We start from the raw sequence: 18,779 nt of genomic DNA, 5'->3' as shown, positions 1-18,779 counted from the left end.
TTTATACTCCTTTTTACAAAGGGCTTAAGTAGTCATTTAGGCTCTGCTTCAGCAAAGCACCTGCTTAATTGCTCCCTTTACTTCACTGTGACTGGAGCCCACGGTTAAGAGCATGCTTAGAGGCACTACTGGGTAGGAATAAACTTAATCATATGCTTAAGCTTAAAGAGGTGTTTAAATGCCTTGCTAAAGCAGGGCCTTGCACCTGAGGACAGCGAAAGGAAAAAGTTGCCAAAGCAGAACAGAAGAGTGGTTCTTGGAACAATGAACCATTTTTGGTTCTCCATTCTGCATTTAATGGAGATGAATGAAAATCCTCATTACTTGGTGGCTGAAGACGGAACAATCAACCAATGAAAAAGAGCTATGTGGTGATATATTACACACTGTTACAACTATGACTGAATACTTTGACTGGCAAGAAATATGTAAACCTTCCTGCATTTTCTTGTTTTTTCTTTATATTGAATAGGATGTGAAACATACGTCTTTGTTGAAAAAGTCATGGGAATGTTTGATGTCCATTCTGCATACTTCTAAACTATTAACGAAGCTGTCAATGCAGATCCGGGCCCTCTGAGCAAATTTATACCTCTTCAAATAAAAAGTAACCGGGCCATTTAACCAGGTGCTGGACTGATAGCCCCAAACCCTGATGTGGTGTGCCATAGGAAGACTTCCAAAATAGCCTGAGCACCCTGTTTGGCACTGCAAGGTGTAACTGCCCGTCCCCTTTTGGTGTTCCCGCTAGGTAGGTGCCAGCAGTGAAGGCAGTGGCAGTGCCCATAACACTGACCTAAAAGGTGCATCGGCACCAAGGAGGTAGGTCAGGCTCCCTTCTCCGTGCCCGGCTGAGCTGTTGTGACCGTCACCAAAAGGCACTGTCCGAGTTGCAGCTCATGTCATGGGGATGCTTGCTCCAAAGAGAGTCTGGAAGACACAAATATGACTTCTCTTGAATCACCGGATGTGATTTAGGAGACATGCTAAATGCCCACGATGGTGGACTCACAGAAATTACCTATGCAGGGAACATAAATTATTGGATATTTTCTACCTGTAGTATAAATAAGACTTTCTCTCAGCTCAGCTTCACAAATAAGCAGAAAGAGATCCCAAATTTACATGGCATGCAGGTAACTCTGGGATGAAAGCATGCATCTTTCTTCAAGCTTGATCCACATTTTGGGGAGGACTGTCATGGCAGCCCTTGCTGAAGACACCCATTTTATAACCAATACATTTTTGAGAACTGCACTTACTTTGAAATTGCAGTCCCGAAAAGATAAAAGACGAGCTATAAACACTGTCCTCCTTCAGTTTGTGGACCAAGGCTTCAAACATACTTGTCTAACAGACATGCAAGCCCCCCGAGCGATCTGCTTCAACTGATGTATTTATGTATCAAAGAAATGTCATACCTAAATCAAAAGTATTAGCAGCTCTAAGGAATGCTGTTTCACCTGAGTTTGCAAATCTGTCTCCCTCCCTCTCTCTTAGGGTTGGATAGAGCTATGTAACAGGGGTGAAGACCAAACCACACTCTCATGTACCTGCAGCAACATACAGGCATGATCCCAGCTGGACCAATGACACGCTGGGTCTCTGGAACAGCAGAGCTGCAGGAAATCTTGCAAAACTTGCTTACTACGATGTGACCCCGCAAGTTGGGGATAGGTTACTGTTGGCTGAGAGGATGATTTGGTGGCCAAAGTAATATGGGGTGTGCCAGGAGGTGGAGAGACTCAAGAGGTGGCAGGAGATGATCGTGTGGCAAGGGCTGCCTCCTGCCGCTGGCTCCTTCAGACACAAACCCTGGTGCTCCCGGGAAAGGGGATGGTGCAAAGCAAGGGTGCAGCAGTGCAAACAAACTCACTGATGGGGCTGGAAACCTCTACACAACTCCCTGTCATCACTCTGATTAAAAAGTCAGAGCAACAAGTACCTGCAGCTGGAAGGCAGCATAAGCACCTGTTGCTCTCCTCTCTTTTTTGTGCCCCTGAGCTTGTTCTCTCTTTGCCCCTTCAGATCATCACAAAATGAAGTCCTCCTCCTAAGCACTTCGGGATCCTCGTGCCTGCCCATCTCTTGGGCCCCCGCTAGCCCTGCATCTGTCCCCGTGCCCCCCAACCCTGCCCGTCGCCCACATCCTGAGCATGAAAGCCGGCCGGATTAATCCGGCACAGAGCACATTGTGTGTGAGTCATGACAGGCTCACTAAGGCGTGCAGTGCTGATAAAAGGCAGCTCTGATGGGCTCTGTCAGGGATCCCGGAGAAACAGCGTGGAAAAAATCTGCTAACCCACATCCCAGCCTGGCGGCCGGGGCCTGGAGACAGCCAGGCACCGAGGGGAGTGCGGGGAAGGCCCCGCGGCGCTGTCAGGTCCCGCCCTGGGCTCAGCCCCCAGGGAAACCCCGGCCCTGGGCACGAGCTGGTGCTTCTTGGTGCCCTGGAGTCAGCCGAGAGCTCATGGGGCCAAATCAGGGCTGGTGCCAGTCCTCAGCTCCTGAGGATGCACCCCAGGGTAACCCTCCTCTCCCCAGATGGCTAGGGTATTTTGGGTATTTATGGAGCTATAGAAAGGGAAGTCTGCCTGACCCTTCAGTGCATCCTTCTGCCTAAAAGTTCCCCCTGGATATTTTTCACAGTTCAGTTCCTCACAGTCGTGGACCACAAGGTAGCTTTTTTTGCCAATTTTTTCGCTTAGCACTCAGCAGTGCTGCTCCCAGAAGCCCAGCAATACCCGGTACCTTCCAGTGTGCTGGAAAACTGCCTCATGAGCAACCAGGAACCTGCAGTGGGTGAAAGCATCCTACAAGCAGGTGTGCAATTCACTGTAACACTGTCCCAAAAGCTTAGTGACTGCATTTGCTGCAAACAGGGTTCTGGCCCGGGCCCCACGCGGTTCAACAGCTTGCCTGACCACAGGAGTAGAGATAATAGGGAACACAACATCAGGCATATTGCAGAGAAATCAGGATAACATTCATGTGCACCACTGAGCTGGGAGGAGTTGCAGCCATGGGGTCTGTGTGGAGGGGAAGGCAGCAGCAGATTTCAAAACAATCTAGATAAATTGGAGAATTGGTCTCAAATCAGCAGGATGGAAATCACACAAGAGCGAGCGCAAAATACCACAGCGAGGTGTTGGAACTCAAATGCAAAATGGGGACTAATTGGATAAAGAGCACCGCTGCAGGAAAGGCTCCAGGGATCGCAGACAAAAACTTAGTCAACACTGTCATGCTGTTTCAAAACCTGCCAGTCTCTTGATGGGATCCATTAATGAGAGATTCATCGGCCAGGCATGGGAGAAAATGACTGTGCTTGCTGTTGGCCCTGGGGATGCATCAGCTGGGGACACCGGGCACAGCACTCTCCAAACTGGGTAAACAAACTGGGGAGCGCTCCGAGGTGCAAGAGCAAGCACGATAAAAGCTTTAGAAAACATAATCTATGAGGGCAGATTGAAAGAATTGGGTTTGTTTAGTCTGGAGAAAACTAAGAGGGAAAATAACAGCCTTTCAGTACATAAGGGCTTGTCCTAAAGACTGTGGAGTCCAAGGGAGGAGTACGAGGAAAAATGGGATTTGTTTTCAGCAAAGACTTAGGCCAACAGAGCCAGAAAAATGCCTGTCAGAGATGGCTCAGGTGTAACGAATCTTGCTTCAGAAGATGAGGGCACCTACAGGACCATAACCAAGCACTCAGCGGTGTACTCCTTCCCCGTCCCGCTCTCCGAGTGAGCCTGCAGCGTTACTTACAGCCCATCTCTGACTTCCAGCAAGGCAAGGGAATTAGGTTATCCTGAGGAGAAAGTTTTCCATAAAGTGATCATCCATCACCCTTGCCTCCCCACTCTAACTCATCACGTCCCCAGGCCCCTCTGAACACCCCAAATTCTCAGTCGGTTTCCAAAGTTCATTTGTGCTCTATTATTTATTTCTGTGCAGTCGACTCATGAGACCCCAGCAGAGAGATCCAGGAGGTCTCAAATTGCCATGCATGTACTAAGTAACAATACCCATCCCAAAGACCTCACTGTTTAAATAGATGGGGCAGAGGAAAATTACTTCCCACTAAAAGATGTGGGGGCTACAGAGGGTGCATCAGGAGAAGCCAAGAGAAAGGGACCTGTTTAACCTGGAGCAGAGAAGGCTAAGGGGGAATCTACTTGCAGTCTTCAGTTATCTAAAGGAGGTTAAAGAGAAGACAGAGCCAGACTGCACCTGGAGGAGGCCAGTGAGAGGACAAGAAACAAGGGGCACAGGTTGCAACAAGAGAAATGCTCATTGGAGCTAAGGAAAAAAAGTCTTGTCTGGGAGGATGTTTCGGCATTGGAACAGGTTTCCCAGAGAGACTGGAAAATCCCCATCCTTGGAGATTTTCAAAACTCAACTGAACAGAGTCCTGGACAACACGATCTAACTTTGAAAATAGCCTTCCTCTGAGTGGGGGCCAAGGCTGGAGCCCTGCCAAGGTCCTGTCCCACCTGAGGTATTCTGTGACAGGTACACTGTGAATGCCACAGAAGCCACCTATGCAACTGAACCCTGCCACTGATGCTTCGTACAGCACCGTCTCTGCCACGCCGGACTCTCTTCATACAGGCATTTCTGTCCCTTTGCCCCATGAGCCTTTCTTTGGTCTTTATGTTCTGCAAAGCTGGATCCCCACTGTTTGCATCAGGCCTCAACCCATTGTAAAGCGCTATGTAATAACAACATGTCTTGATCGTGATTCACAACAATAGCTACCACCCAAGTTCTTGGCTCGCTGCGCAGTCCAATATCTAACGGCGTTCAGTTCAACCCAATATTATCTGCATCCCTCACCCCCTCCGACTCCGGCTTCAGAGCCTGGCCAGCGTTGAGCCCATGCTGTTCATGTTCGCAAACCCTAAGCACCCTGACTGCTGCTTGGAATGAAGAGGGAGCACTTGGAGATGAACTTTTAGCAGTGCAAGCTCTAGGGAAGGCTGAAGTCCTTGCTTGTCTGTCACTGATTTATTGATGCCTCCCTAATTGTGGAATGCCAACCATACATGGAGATCTGCAGAAAGAAAGGACTTGGCTTGAAGGAAAGAGAGGTCATAGCAGGCAAATCAGGCACAGGCACCAAGAAATGTTTTTGTTTTGTTCTGTTTTGTTTTTTTTCTTTGCTGCTGCAGTGAATGTAATAAATGTGCATCTGCTGAGCTGTTTCTACTGACAGAGTTTTCCCTTGTTCCAGATTTGGCCTTAACTCTTCTCAGTAATCCTGATTAGCAGTGATCTGCCCAGCAAGGGTATGTGTGCATGTGTATGAGACAGGGACAGACAGCGCTCATTTCTAAAGCAGACTTTTTGTTCATCTTCTGCCAGCCATTTTTTGGACAGAGGTATTTTTTCCCTTCATTCTTTTGGATCCTAATGTAAGCATGAATTTGAAAATGATCTGTAGAAGTAAGATTTAATAAGCTCACTGACATAGTCACACACCAAGAAGGGAAAAAAAAAAAAAAAGAGAACAAAAATCACAGACCTTTTCTCTAGACCTTCTTCTTTACAAAAGTGGGTACTTTTTTATTAAAAGTTCATCTATAGCAAACACTAGAGAACAACATTTGTAAATTTTGGAGAGTGTAATCTGCAATAGTTCCTCTTGTACCACTGTAACACACATCTTTTGCGCCCTCTTCTTCACTTTCCTCTCTTGAGATGGAGCAGAGCTCTGGTTTAGCAGCCGGCATCTGTTGCCTATTACAGCGGCTTAAGATTTTACCTCTGAGGAGCAGAGGGGGAGCAGACTGGGGTCCCTGTATGTAGCTGCACACATCTCTTCTCTGGCACTTCACTCCACACGCCATCACTCCTCCCTTCTAGATTTGCTCTTCCAGACCCTCCTCAGACCAGCCCTCTCCCCCATTAGTCCTCTTCATGCACCATGCCTGGGAGACAGATCCTGTTGTTTCATCCCAGTACCAGAGCTAAAGAGCGTTGATTTGATGGCACACCAGAGAAAATGTGCAGTCTACTTCGGATTAATCATACTAATCGAACATTTTGAATCTAGCCTGCTGTGGCATGGCTGCACGCAGCATCCAAATTAGGGTCTACAGCAGACAAGCTGTCGTTAGATTGAGGTTTCTGAGTCACGCTATTGAAGCAACACTCGTTGTGAAGCATTTTGTTAATAACTTTTGTTGCAGAACCTTATCCCGACAAACAGTCTGAAAATGATACCACTCATAATTGCACTTACATCTTGTAGCACAGGGTTATTTTGTCATTTATTTATGTCAAGTGGCTGGCGTTTTTTGCTATTTTAAGCCTTCTTCACTGTAATCTGAAGGCTTGCTCCTGTCCTGCTTTGGTTGCTGTAATATAGCTCTGTTTATCGAAGCAGGTTTTCCCCCAGTGCGCAGACCTGAAAGTTCAAGCCTGGGTTCTAGTTCGGGTATAGAGCAAGTTGGCTGACAGAAGTTCAAATAAGGTGGAGAGAGCAGGTCACAGATGTGGCTGACCAAAGCAGAGACTCTACACAACTTAAGACACATTGGTTTGAGTACGGCTGGTGCTGGGGAGGCTGTAAGGAGGGAACGGCCTCTTGCAGCGCAGGCGCAAGGAGCAGCAGCAGCAGCAGGCTGTGTGTGGCAAAGTCTGCGCAGCACCTTCCTGCACTAAACTTGGACCCAGTCTCTGGAAATCTCTCACATTCCCCTGGCAACAGATTCACTTTCCAAAACAAAATGAACTAAAACAGAATCATTTCCTATGAATGAAGTCGGGACGGAACATAAAACACAGGCGGGGAAATATATATATGTGACATACTTGAACCAGCAGAGAGAATGATTTCATCTAGCATCCAGCTGACTAGTAAAGAGAGTCAGCAGCCCCCGAGGAGAAAGCCATTAACACACAAACACGTTTTATGCTGGCCAAGGTGAGAAAGGAAGGGCTGTAGGTACTGAGGTGACAGCTACTTTAGGATCAAAGGAGAAGGCTGAGAGGAAACTATAAAACTTAACTTCAGATCTGGATGTGGGAGGCTGTGTGAACAGAGGGGAAAACTTAATTAAATGTGGCAAACAATGACTATTTTTTTCTGGGGAAGGAGCAGCGATGATTTCACTTCCAAGATACTACACCTGAGCAAACATTATCCAAAGATGGCTTGAATTAGGACTTTGCTGCCAGTATGGTAATACAGATCTAACCTTGACTTCAAAGCCTAAGAAAAGTAATTGCGGGGGGAGGCTCTAGTTTGCCAGCGGTGCTCAGTATCCCTTCACTCTTCTGCAGAGCAGCTGGAATGGACAGTTGCTGAGCATTGCTGAAGATGTGGCCATCTCATTCACGCCCATCATTTCTGACAAGACCAAAAGGAAAGAAAGAAATAAGGTGGCACCAGTGCTGAGGCGGGTGGCCCAGAACATCAGCCAGGTGAACTGTTATAGCTAACATAGCTCAGGGAGAAAACATGAGCATCAACAGCATAGGGTGGCCTACAGGTCACCAGATGTAGGCCTCATCACCATGACAAGTCTCCTGCAAACCATCAAGCCAGGAAGCAACCACCAGATTTCAACCACAGCCCAGGCTTTGGTGGTAATGGGGGATTTTATGCACACAGCTAGTTGCTGGGACAGGAAGGCAGCAAGACATGGTTTGCCCAAGCAAGATCACACCAGTGAAGAGAAAGGAAAAGGAGTACAAGAAAAGAACAGCTTGACTTAGACTGTTGCTGTTGACCTTGAGCATAAAGAGGTTATGTATAGGTAGTGAATCTAGGCTGGATTACTAAGAATTAGTATACAAGCATAGTAAAAGCAAGGAAAGTTAAAATCGGAAAGTCAAAATCAGAATGTCTTGGAAAAAAAAAGAGCTGGGGAATTATAGACTAATGAATTTAATTTCAATTACAGGAAAAATTCTGGAATGAATAATGAAAAAAGCTATTTGTAAGGAACTGGAATGTAATGGGATGAGTAACAACCAATATTAGCTTCATAGTCTAGTCTTGACAAACCCATCTAATTTCCTTTTAAAACAAGGAGACAGACCTCGCAGGCTAGTAAGGAGAAGCAGATGTCAGTATCCTGACTTGAGTAAGTCCTTCAACACTGTCTTGCATGAAATTCTCCTAAACCAGCAAGGAATGTGTGGTCTATCTAGTGCAGAGCAGACACAGAACTGGTACCCAGAAGTCTGTGAACAGGACTTCACTCTCCATGTACAGGAACCTATTCAACAGAGATGTACAGGTTTCTCTTAAACTCCAGTCTCTTGGTGACTTGGACTGTCAACCAGAAGAAGGATGATTAAATTTGAAGGGTGCCCAAAGCTGGAAGGATCTGCAAGTACATAGAAGACAGGATTAGACTTTAAAAAAACCCCAACGCAACAGCCTGACAAAATAAAGAGTCAGTCAGGGAAAAAAAAGAAAGGACACAGTAGGAATCCATGCAAGACTCCACACTGAGGAATAACTGACTGCACAAATATGGATATGGAACTACTGGAGCTGAGGTTTAGCGCAGATTAAAAACTGAACTGTTTGTCATCAGTGTCATGCTCTTGGAAAAGCCAAAAAAAGATGTGAGCTAATTAGACACAGTGCAGAAGAAAACAAGAATAACAAGAGGTCTAGAGAACATGATCTGGGAGGAAAATATGAAAGACTTGGTAAAGGTTAGCCTTAAGAAAAGAAGACCAAGGATAAACACATGTCTTTAAGGTCATGAAAGATTGCAGTAAGGGGAGAAAGGCACTGGTCAGTTCTACCTACCCAAAATGAAGAGGTTAAGAAATAATAACAGTCTTAAACTGCAGTAAGAAGGATTCGAACTTGATGTTAAAAAAATATTAGGGCAAATAGATGGAAGCAATGCATCAAGTGTCTGGGCATGAAGCCTCCCTAAGTGGACCTTCAAGAACAGATTGGATAGCTGTCAGGAATGACAGATGCATCCTGACTCAGGGATCTAGGGGAGGGAAACAGAGGTTTGGGGGTAGTCAGCACCTCTTCTGGGGGAGATGGACTGATGATGAGAGCTGGACAGGGTCCACTGTAAGTGGAGGGCCTTGTTAGGAGTAATCAGTGGGACAGGCAGGGCAGAGTACTAGAATGTTTCTCCTTCCCCCTTCCTCAGTCTGCTCCCCCAAACTTTCTTTCCTCTCTGCACAGGGCCTGTTTCCGCTTACTCCCCTTGCAGTCCCTTATCTGCAGTAGGTGTCACTGATCGTTTTGTGCTTCCCCAGCTGCTGCTGCTGCACGCCTGAAGAGCAGGAAGGGCCCCGTGCAGACTAACCTTGTCCCAGGGAGGTGGAGGATGCAGGGCCAGATGGGAAAGCACCGAAAACCCTGGAGGCTTGTGGCTCCCAGTGCCAATGGTGGTATGGGGTGGGGAGACACCTATTGCTGCTGCAAAAGGAAAACTCTTTGCAGCCAGCACTGCCAGTGGGGACAGGAACCGGGGGATATGCCTGCAGGGGGTGAGAAACTGGTGGTTTGCCTTCACACGTCCCCAGCAGCAACCAGCGCCTGTCTCCTCTGGCCTAAGGAAAGAGAAAGATTGCAAGTCTGGCACCCAAGGCAACTGCTCATGTTGTTGGTGCCTTAGAGCATGTTACAGATCCCGCTGACAGGATTTTCTCACAACAGGCAGCTATCAAAGGCAATCTGCATCTTTAGCCTGATCTTAACAAGGTTCTTCCCTTGGTTACAGAGCACCAATGTAAACAGAAGATGACTGGTGACCACAGGAGAGATAGGTTGGATAAACTGAAGACCAGATAATTGAAAGCTACCATTGTGTTACTTCTGTTCCACAAAAATCTGCATTTGTGAATGGATTTGCACTACAGGGAAGCATAGTTTTAGGAGTAGAAGATATTATAAACCTACATATCATCCTTGGATGGCACAGTAGGGGTTGTTAGGTGTTCATACGCACAGATAAGTTGCAGGCACACCTCTACTATCACTCACAACCACCTTTTCCTCCGTGTTCTCATTCTAAATTCAAATTGCACCCTATGCTCTGCCCTGACAACCAAACGCTTCAGGACCTCTTAATTGTGCTTTCTGTTATTTGGGCTCAGAATAAAATTTTTCCCCGCTGACATGATGGTATAGGCTCAGCATTTCAGCTGGCAAGTGGCAACTGAATCAGTTGGAACTGCAGGTTCCAGCAATGAATGAAAAGCTAGCCCCTTAAGTGTTTAACATTAATAATGACTCTAACGTTCAACAGAAAACTTAGGATACGATTTTCAGCTTGTGTAAATTGGCTGATTTAGATTTCATTGAAAGTAACAGTGCCAGCACATCAACTAAGCAACCTGGCCCTGTAAGCCCAAATAATCTAAATTATTTACTTTCAAAGAAAGATTGGTTCTGTTTTCTTTGCCTTTCGGGTGCTCACAGATCATTTGTTCAATGGTAGTCTCATGTGCGTTGCTAAATATTACTAATAATCATTTTGCATTGCATTAGCAACTCAGCAGAAATGCACTTGGCTAGTACATTGGACTTCTTTCCTGGTATGTTTTTACTGGCAAAACCCATCTCTGAGTACTTATTTTCATTCAGCTGAACATTGGTCATATACACAAAAGGACCAAGAGACATCATGACACCCTATGTATAGTAGACTATATTTCTATAGGTCAAATCCTCTTCTAGCGTCAATCAACATTAAAAATCAGTGGAGGTGCAATGATTTCACAGACATAGGAGCCAGGTCAAATAATCTTTGTCTCACACTCCTGCCTGATGGGCCATGCCCAGAGCACATGGCATAGCGCTGCCCCTCCTGCTTCACCTTAGGCACCAACACCATACGCTTTGTTACCATGCGATTCCTTAGTCTCGACCCCTGTCGGGTCCCCATCTCCTCTGCGAGGATGCTTTCCCCACATGCTGGGGTAAATAAGCGGGTTCAGCCAAACCCTGGTGCAGCCAGGGAGAAGTGACAAATGCTTTCTTGGTGTCAGAAGTGGCCCCCTCGTCAGAAATCAGAAGAATCATCTCCCGGTTACAGTAGCCTTCAGATACATTGATCCAACTTCAACCCCCAAATAAAGACACTGGGAGTGATATATTGGCTATTCTGTTTCGGTGACTGACCACTCGAGAGCAAGAATGCAGCTCCCAGAGGCGCGACACAAGGGCTTGAAGAGGTTGGCTGTATTTTCGTCCACTTAAAACTGGGAGAGGTGAATAGCTGCTGAAAGTGGGGAGGAGATTGATGGCTTTGGAAACTGCAAGGCCCTCTCCCTATGTGGGACAGCTTTGGTACAGACAGTCAGCTTCAAGCCTGACCTTGCCCTCCCTGACCTGTCAGTAACCTCAACACTGACCTTGGAAGGACCACACTTCTCCTGGGATAAGAACAGTTTAGGGAATAGGGGGAAAATTGGAGTGGTGATCAGGTCAAGATTATTTTATTTTCCAGGAGAAGACAGGCTATGAGGTATGTAGAAGCTTGATGGCCTTCTCATGCTTTGGTATTCATGGCACAGCAACCTCACGCTGCTCACACAGCATTAGCCCCAAACATGGTGTGAGACTGACTACCTCATTACGTTTCTGCTTGGAGCGCCTTTGCTGAGTCCCCATGTTCATCGCACTTTGGCTGCCATGACAGCAGTCAGACCGCATCCCTGATGGAATTTGTCGAGTCTCTCCTTCAAAAGTCATCGAGATCCAAAACAGGCTCTTTCCAGACCCAAAATATTTCAGCAGCATGAGCCCCAAACCCATCTTATTGCTCCCTGCTTCCCCCTGCAAGGAAATGCCCCCCTTCCCTAGGAACTGCCTCCCCCCTGCTTTCCCTTTCTCATAACCAGCCGTCCTCCACCGTCCTGTTTCTGTAAAACACTCAGCACACACGGCAGCTGAGGGGGAGGGACCGAGGGGCTGGTGGAAGCCACTCAGATTTCACATTTATTTAATAGCTGTGGCTGTGCTTGTTTGATTTATCTTCACACATACATTTGACAGATACGGTCTCATAAAAACTCCACAGAGCAAAAACACGAAAAAGGCCTGCAGCCATACTGTGTTAGCATGCAGCCTGGCTCCAGCTCCGGAGCTAGGCAGAGATCAAGCTCCCTGCAGCTGGCAACACCCCTCAGATGGGAAACTTTTGAGTTTGCAATACCCAAAAATGCAGGGTGCTCAAGCATCGCTGAACCTGAGTTCCCCAGGTATCTGGGCAAAAAATAAAAAAGGTGCTGATTTCCTCTTATTTTGAAATGTCCCACTGCACTTTATATAAATTGCTTAGTTCAAATAAACTTACATTTGGGTGGCTAATCTCATCCTTCCCCCAAATCCTGTGGGATACAGCAGTGTTCAGAATATCTGAAGGAAGCTTATGATTTTCATAGCTCTTCCAAAAAACCTCTCCCAAGTCACAGCGCTTAAAGAGTGAGCTTGCTTTACCCTTACCTTGCAAGGACATTATAAGCTTGATGTATTTGTATTGCTCCTAACGTTCCCTTAAAAAACCGAGGTCTCATTAAATGAGTTGGGTTCATACTGCCATGGTTCCGATAAACACATTTTCACTGGAGTGGAACTGTGCCTTTGTACAATTTGTGCATAAAGCGGCTACTATATAGTTTGGGATACTGGCTCCACAAAAGCACAACCAACTTTAACATATGCATATTTCACAGTGGGTTTTTTTTTTAAACAGGAGCACACCTGAAACTCTCATTTCCAGCGTCAAGAGAGGCAAAATGAAATAACTGTAAATGAAGTCACAAGCGTGTTAATGTTGCTCAAAGGTAGGACTCCAGCTGCATTCAGGTGGTGTTTTATTATGCGTATAAATAACAGCCCCTCCACTTCTCAGCGCTGGCAGCACGGTCTGGAAGAAGGAGCTCAGGGCCGAGACTGAAAGACCCTGTGTTCCAACCTGCTGCTGCGGTGGCCGCTTCGTTTCTTTATACATTACTCCCACTTATAAAATAAAGTTCTTCATACTTAACAATCACGCAGAGATAGGATAGATCTTGCTCTGTTAACAGAAGCGAATGTGAAGGCCTGTGTATCCGGCCCACAATTATCTTGGCTGGTTAAAAACACTGTAGAAGATTAGTGGGAGAAATTGCGACTGCTTCTCTGTGGGCAAATAAGGTACTTGTGGTTCTCCCTCTCATTAGGGATGGTTTTCCCCAGCTACAGAAATGTCATCTTTTCTGTTTTAGGTAAATAACTACGGAGGATGCAATGAAGGTTTGGAAGCCTCATGTTTTCCTGACTTTGGATAATGTGGTTTTGTTTATGGTTTTCTCGTCTATCACTGATCTCCTAGCTGCGGTGCGGAGTCAGTGATGCTCTTGGTGCCATACCCACCCAGTTTTCATAGTCACACTGAGCAGCGTCACCCCAGTCACAATCCATAGGTGCAGCTCAGTGGCTGGCAGGGAGTTATTTTCCAAAGGCGAGGAATTTCAGGCAATGGTTCCCTCTCTCATTAGGGACAGTTTTTCCCAGCTATGGAAATGCCGTCTTTTGTGTTTTAAGCAAATACCTAAGAAGTTTGCAGACACCCTGCCTTCATGATACACTCACCAGCTCTCCTGTTTTCCGAGGACACTAGACAAGGGTTGCAGATACTGCTCATCATGACCTGTCTTCTTCCCCCCCCCTTACTCTGTTGCTGGCAGATGAAAAACTTAATTCACCTTCATTAGTAGTTTCAAGGGGTGGAAGGACATGCTCCCAGACCGAGGGCCAGCTTCACACCACAGACTCCTCCTTTCTGGATTCTGCGCCACTTGAAGAGACATCACTTGTGGGCAATGTATTAATTACAACACCTGTTGCTGTACACATTGTTAGGCACAAGCACCACACACATTGGGCAGTGTCTGGGCTTGGACACTCAAAGCCTTGACCTGTGACAAACTGAGAGTGAAGACCCATGGTCTGATACGACTCCTTTCAGAAACAGGCCAGCCTTTGCCAGAGGTGGGACATGACAAGCTCCCTCAGAAAGCTGCAGGCAACATGGAAAGTCAGGTCCCTGGAGCACTCAAAGTGAAATAACCATATATGAGATCCGGCTACCACAAGGACGGGGACTGTATCTCCTACGTATAAACGCAGAAAAGGACCCACCCTCACACTGGCAACATTGCCACCGGTATATAGCATTTCTATCCCTCCTTTTTCATTCTGGATAGCTACAGAGCCGCAAGGAAGGTACTAACAAGCAGTTAAGGAATTCAGCCTGCTGGTTGGCTATGCAGGACTTGGGAGCTGGAGGGTGAAAGTGATGCATGGAAATTAAGTTAATTTTAAACCGCAGGCAAGAGAAGAGACTTGCTAGCAGTTACTTAAGAGAAGCTGCTGACTGTTTAAATACCATTAAGAAGATTAATGTCGGCCCGCAGAACCACTGAAAAATTAGGGCTGAAAGGGACCTTGAAAGGTCAGACCAGTCCATCCCGCTAACCCAAGGCAGGATCACCTAAACCTCGGACATCCCTGACAGATGTTGCTTAACTTGATCTTAAAGCTCTCCACTCCCCAGGCAGCCTATTCTTTATTAGCCCTGTCATTAGAAAGTTTTTCCTAACATCTAAATTGAGTCTTTCCTGCTGTGACTTAAGCCTTCTTTTTTCTTTTTTTCCTCTTCTCCATCACAGACAAGGAGCAAAGATTATGTCCTTTTATGTGCTTAAAGACTTCAGTTCTCTCCTCCTTTGGGTTAGAGAATTTCAGTTCTCTCAGGCTTCCCCGGTAGGTAATGGTTTCTGGACTTCCGCTCACTCTCTCTGCTCTCCGCTGGGCTGGATCCAATTACCCCACATGTCCCCTCAACTTATTTTCCATCACCTCAACACCATGACATAGCTGACTCGCATTCAGCTTTTGATCCTTTTTCTGAAGAATTGCTACTTAACCCATCACTCCCTCCTCAGTACTTGGGGAGTTCATGTTGCTGCTCAAGTGTACGACTTTCCACTTATCCTAATTCAGCTGCCTCTTGTTTCTTCCAGACCATTTCCCCAATTTGCCCCCATAGGTTTTAGATCGAGTCCTGCCCAACACCACATCTACGGTTTCATTTCATGCGTAAAATATGACGCCCTTATGTTTATTCTTCATAACAAAAGAAAAAACAAAACATTAAGCCAAACTGAATCGGATGCAGGGTGAAACCCCACTCAAAACCACCGTTCACCTGAACAAGAAGTTGCTGGCAGCAGCACCCTGGGTGAGGTTATTCAAGTAGCTTTGCACCTACTTTCTACACCAGCATGTTGTCCCAAATGGCTTCAAGCACCAAACACCAAACAACCTGGACATCAACACCAGGTTACTGCAGCCTGGCCTCTCTTGCTCCCAGCTCCACCTAACACCTCCTTTGGGGTTTGCTGTGTCTCCCTCCCAGCTCTCTTTGGCACACGCACCCTCTTTTTCCCCCTCACCCCAGCCACTCCTCGCCTCCCCACCACAGTCAGAGAATCACAGAATGGTTTGGGTTGGAAGGGATCTTGAAGATCACCTAGTTCCAACATGGCAGGGACACCTCCCACTAGACCAGGCTGCTCAAAGCCCGATCCAGCCTGGCCTTGAACACTTCCAGGGATGGGGCATCCACAGCTTCCCTGGGCAACGTGTGCCGGTGTCTTGCCACCGTCAGAGTGAAAAATTTCTTCCTGATATCTAATTTACATCTACCCTCTTCCAGCTTGAAGCCATTACCCCTCGTCCTATCACTACATGCCCCTGTAAGAAGTCCTCTCCAGTAGGCCCCCTTCAGATACTGGAAAGCCCGATGGGACCTTCCCTGGACCAGGGCTCAGGGGAGTGCAGCGGAAGAGACAAAAATAAATAAATAAATAAATAAATAAATATGGTAAAAATATCTTTTATTTCCCAGAAGTGGCGAAGGACGGGGCCCGGCCAGCAACTTAGCCCGTAAACCCGGCACCGCCGGGCAGGCTGGGGGTAACCACCTGCGCCCGCCCGCCAGACCCTCTGCCGCCTCCACGGGGCCCGCCGGCCGCCCGCGACGGGCAGCGCGGCCCGTGTGTGCCCCCTACCGGAGCGGCGGTTGGCTGCCGGGCGCGGAGCCCGCGGGAGCCGTTGGAACCGGCGGGAGCCGTTAGGCCGGGCGGGCGAGGCTCCCGCCTCAGGCTGCCTCCCCGGGGCGGCCGGGCCCTGCCTCGCTGGCAGGCGTGAGGGCGAGGCGCGGAACTTCGCCTCCTCCGTACCGCCTGGCTGGAGTGAGCCGCCCGGCGGGTCACTGCTCGGAGGCCCCCCCCCGCCGCCGAAATGAAAGGTGCCCCGGCTCAGTCCTGACCGCCCCCGGCTGGCTTCAAGGAGCAGCGGGCACAGAGTTGAGCCGGGGAGGAAACAAGATGAAAGTAATCTCGCCCAGGCAGATCTCCCTCCTCTGCTCCCAGTGCCCCGGTCCAGGCTCCTGCCGTTAGCAGTAGTAACAATGAAGACTACTTTTCCCATTTTCCAGTCATGATTCACTACTGGGATAGGGCTAAAGACTGCAGCTGTGCTTTAAGGGATGAGGGGCTGTGTGAAGGGACCCAACGCCAGAGCCCGGAGACGGGCCACTATCTGCAGCGGTGGGAGAATGCAAAAAGGATCCCGTGTTCAAAGACAAGTTTCAGCCAAACACAACACCAATAACTAGAATCAGTTGACTCTGAGCAGGCTCTGGTCCATATGATGAGAGGAACCAGCAAAAGACAGATCAAGTCCTGCCACACACTTGCAGAGGGAAGACTTTCCTCCAAACCGTCACCTTTCAGGGGCTCTGAATAGAAGAGGTTTTGAACAGTCACTTCCCCATCCCTGGGAAGTGCTGCTCTTGGTGCCAGATCTGTTCCATAAGGGAATCCCCCACTCTGCACCCTGGCTTCAGGCTGCCTGTACCTGCTCCACCCTGTGCTCCATGGTTCCCAAGTAAGGCCTAATCTCTGATCCATCCCTCCCAAGGGCTCTCCTCAGCCAGGGAAAGGAGATGGCCAGGCTCTTTTGGCTGTGTTTAAACAGATGCACATTTCCAGTAAGCCTGCCCCTACAAGCTGTCATGACCTGCCCTGGCCAGGAGCAACAGTTATGCGCCAGCGTTAAGAAGGACTAGGTGTCACTCCTGTACAGGGAACAGAGGTTTTACTAGCCCACTCAGGGGCTAATGCAACCAATATAGTAGAGAGGAGCAATGGGAACATGGGTTTTCCTGACAGCTCGCTAGATCAGGGACAGACAGGGAAGGTCAGGCAGCTCCTTAGCATCCATCCACACCTCCGTTTCTTCTGAACTGAAGGCATCTCCTCACCCTGCTCATGGTCACAAGGTAGGAAAAGGGGAAGCCAGTAAAAAGAGCCCATGTGGCAACACAGCAGATACGCAAGAGACAGAACTGCCTTTGCGCTCCAGGTGAACTGAAGCCTACCGTGGTGCCATACAGATACTGTCTCTCCATACTGATAACCGTCGCTCCATACCACTGCACCCAGGCTCTGAGAAACATTTTGGCCTTGCACATTAATCAAAACAGGCTGATCTCAGCTCATTTCTTGCTCTATCTAAACAACCTCACTCAGCAAGCACCCAAAAGCACCTCATGCCCCCGGCCCCACGCTGTGCCCATCATGCCAGCAAGCACAGCTGTGGCTTGGCTGCCATTCCCTGCAGCCTGCAAGGAGCCCACCTGCCTGGTATGGATGTGCCTCCCAGCAGCACCAGCGATTAGCACATGCAGGAGAGGACCTGGGCAGGCAGGCTGCACCCCTCCTAATTGACTGAAGGAAGAGGAACACTTGAACGTGCTCCAAAAGGAAGTACAAGCTCCAGCTTCCCCGCATTCATTTACTTGCGGAGCTTGCCCAAACCTGCAAGTAGGCACCAGCTTGCAGACAGGCAGTTTGGAGGAAGCAGAGTTAGGCCAGCACAAGTCAGCTGGAGGTATTGACCCTCCTGGCAGTTTGGATGCAGACCTTGGGGCTCAGCTTAAACATGTCTTTCTTCCCTTCTCCTCTATCTAGAAGAGCTGGCCCTTCCCAGCCATTATTTTCTTCAGCATGACTCATTCCACCTACAAGTCCATTGTATCCTTCAACACCCTGGATCCTTCAACAACCTGGAAAACACACCAGGGAGAACTCCATCAGAGCACCTACACCACTTCCATACAGGCAACTCCTGGGGAGAAAAAGACAAACTATCAAATATCCAATTTTTGGGTTTAAGCACACAAAGAATTTACCAAAACATTCTTTATTTTTCTAGAATGTCGTATGTTGTAATAGTCCAGTTTAACTTCAGGGAAAGTTTAAGGCCAATAAAAAAGAGCAAGAATTTATTGAGAACAACCATCTGCCCCTCAGGTGATGATGGCATTGACACATACTAGGTACTTCAGTGACATGCACCAGAGTGCTCTGGTAGCAAAGCACGGATTGCGCACAGATGAAAAACAAATCAAGAGCTAGCTTCCTGAGCAAGCAGACTGAGCAGGCCACCTGACAGCCATCACTACAGCATTGCATGCAGAGCAGTGAGTTTTAAGCGCTTTTTAGTGAGTTACCAGAAAAATACACGGTGATGCGATCACATAACCGAGAGGTCCACTTTCCAAGCCTCTCAGGAACAGAGGTTTTAGGTTAAAAGTTTGCCTGTTCTCATTACATAGGGTGAAGTCTGCTCAGCAATGAATGCAAACAGTGCCACAGAACAATGACAACTGCAGGTGCAAAGGAGGAAATGCTAGAGGCGTGATAGTGCTTCAACATTTATTTTTCCC

Source organism: Chroicocephalus ridibundus, chromosome 1, assembly GCF_963924245.1.
Source record: "Chroicocephalus ridibundus chromosome 1, bChrRid1.1, whole genome shotgun sequence".
Taxonomy (NCBI): Eukaryota; Metazoa; Chordata; class Aves; order Charadriiformes; family Laridae; genus Chroicocephalus; species Chroicocephalus ridibundus.
Note: the sequence above shows the minus strand (reverse complement) of the source record.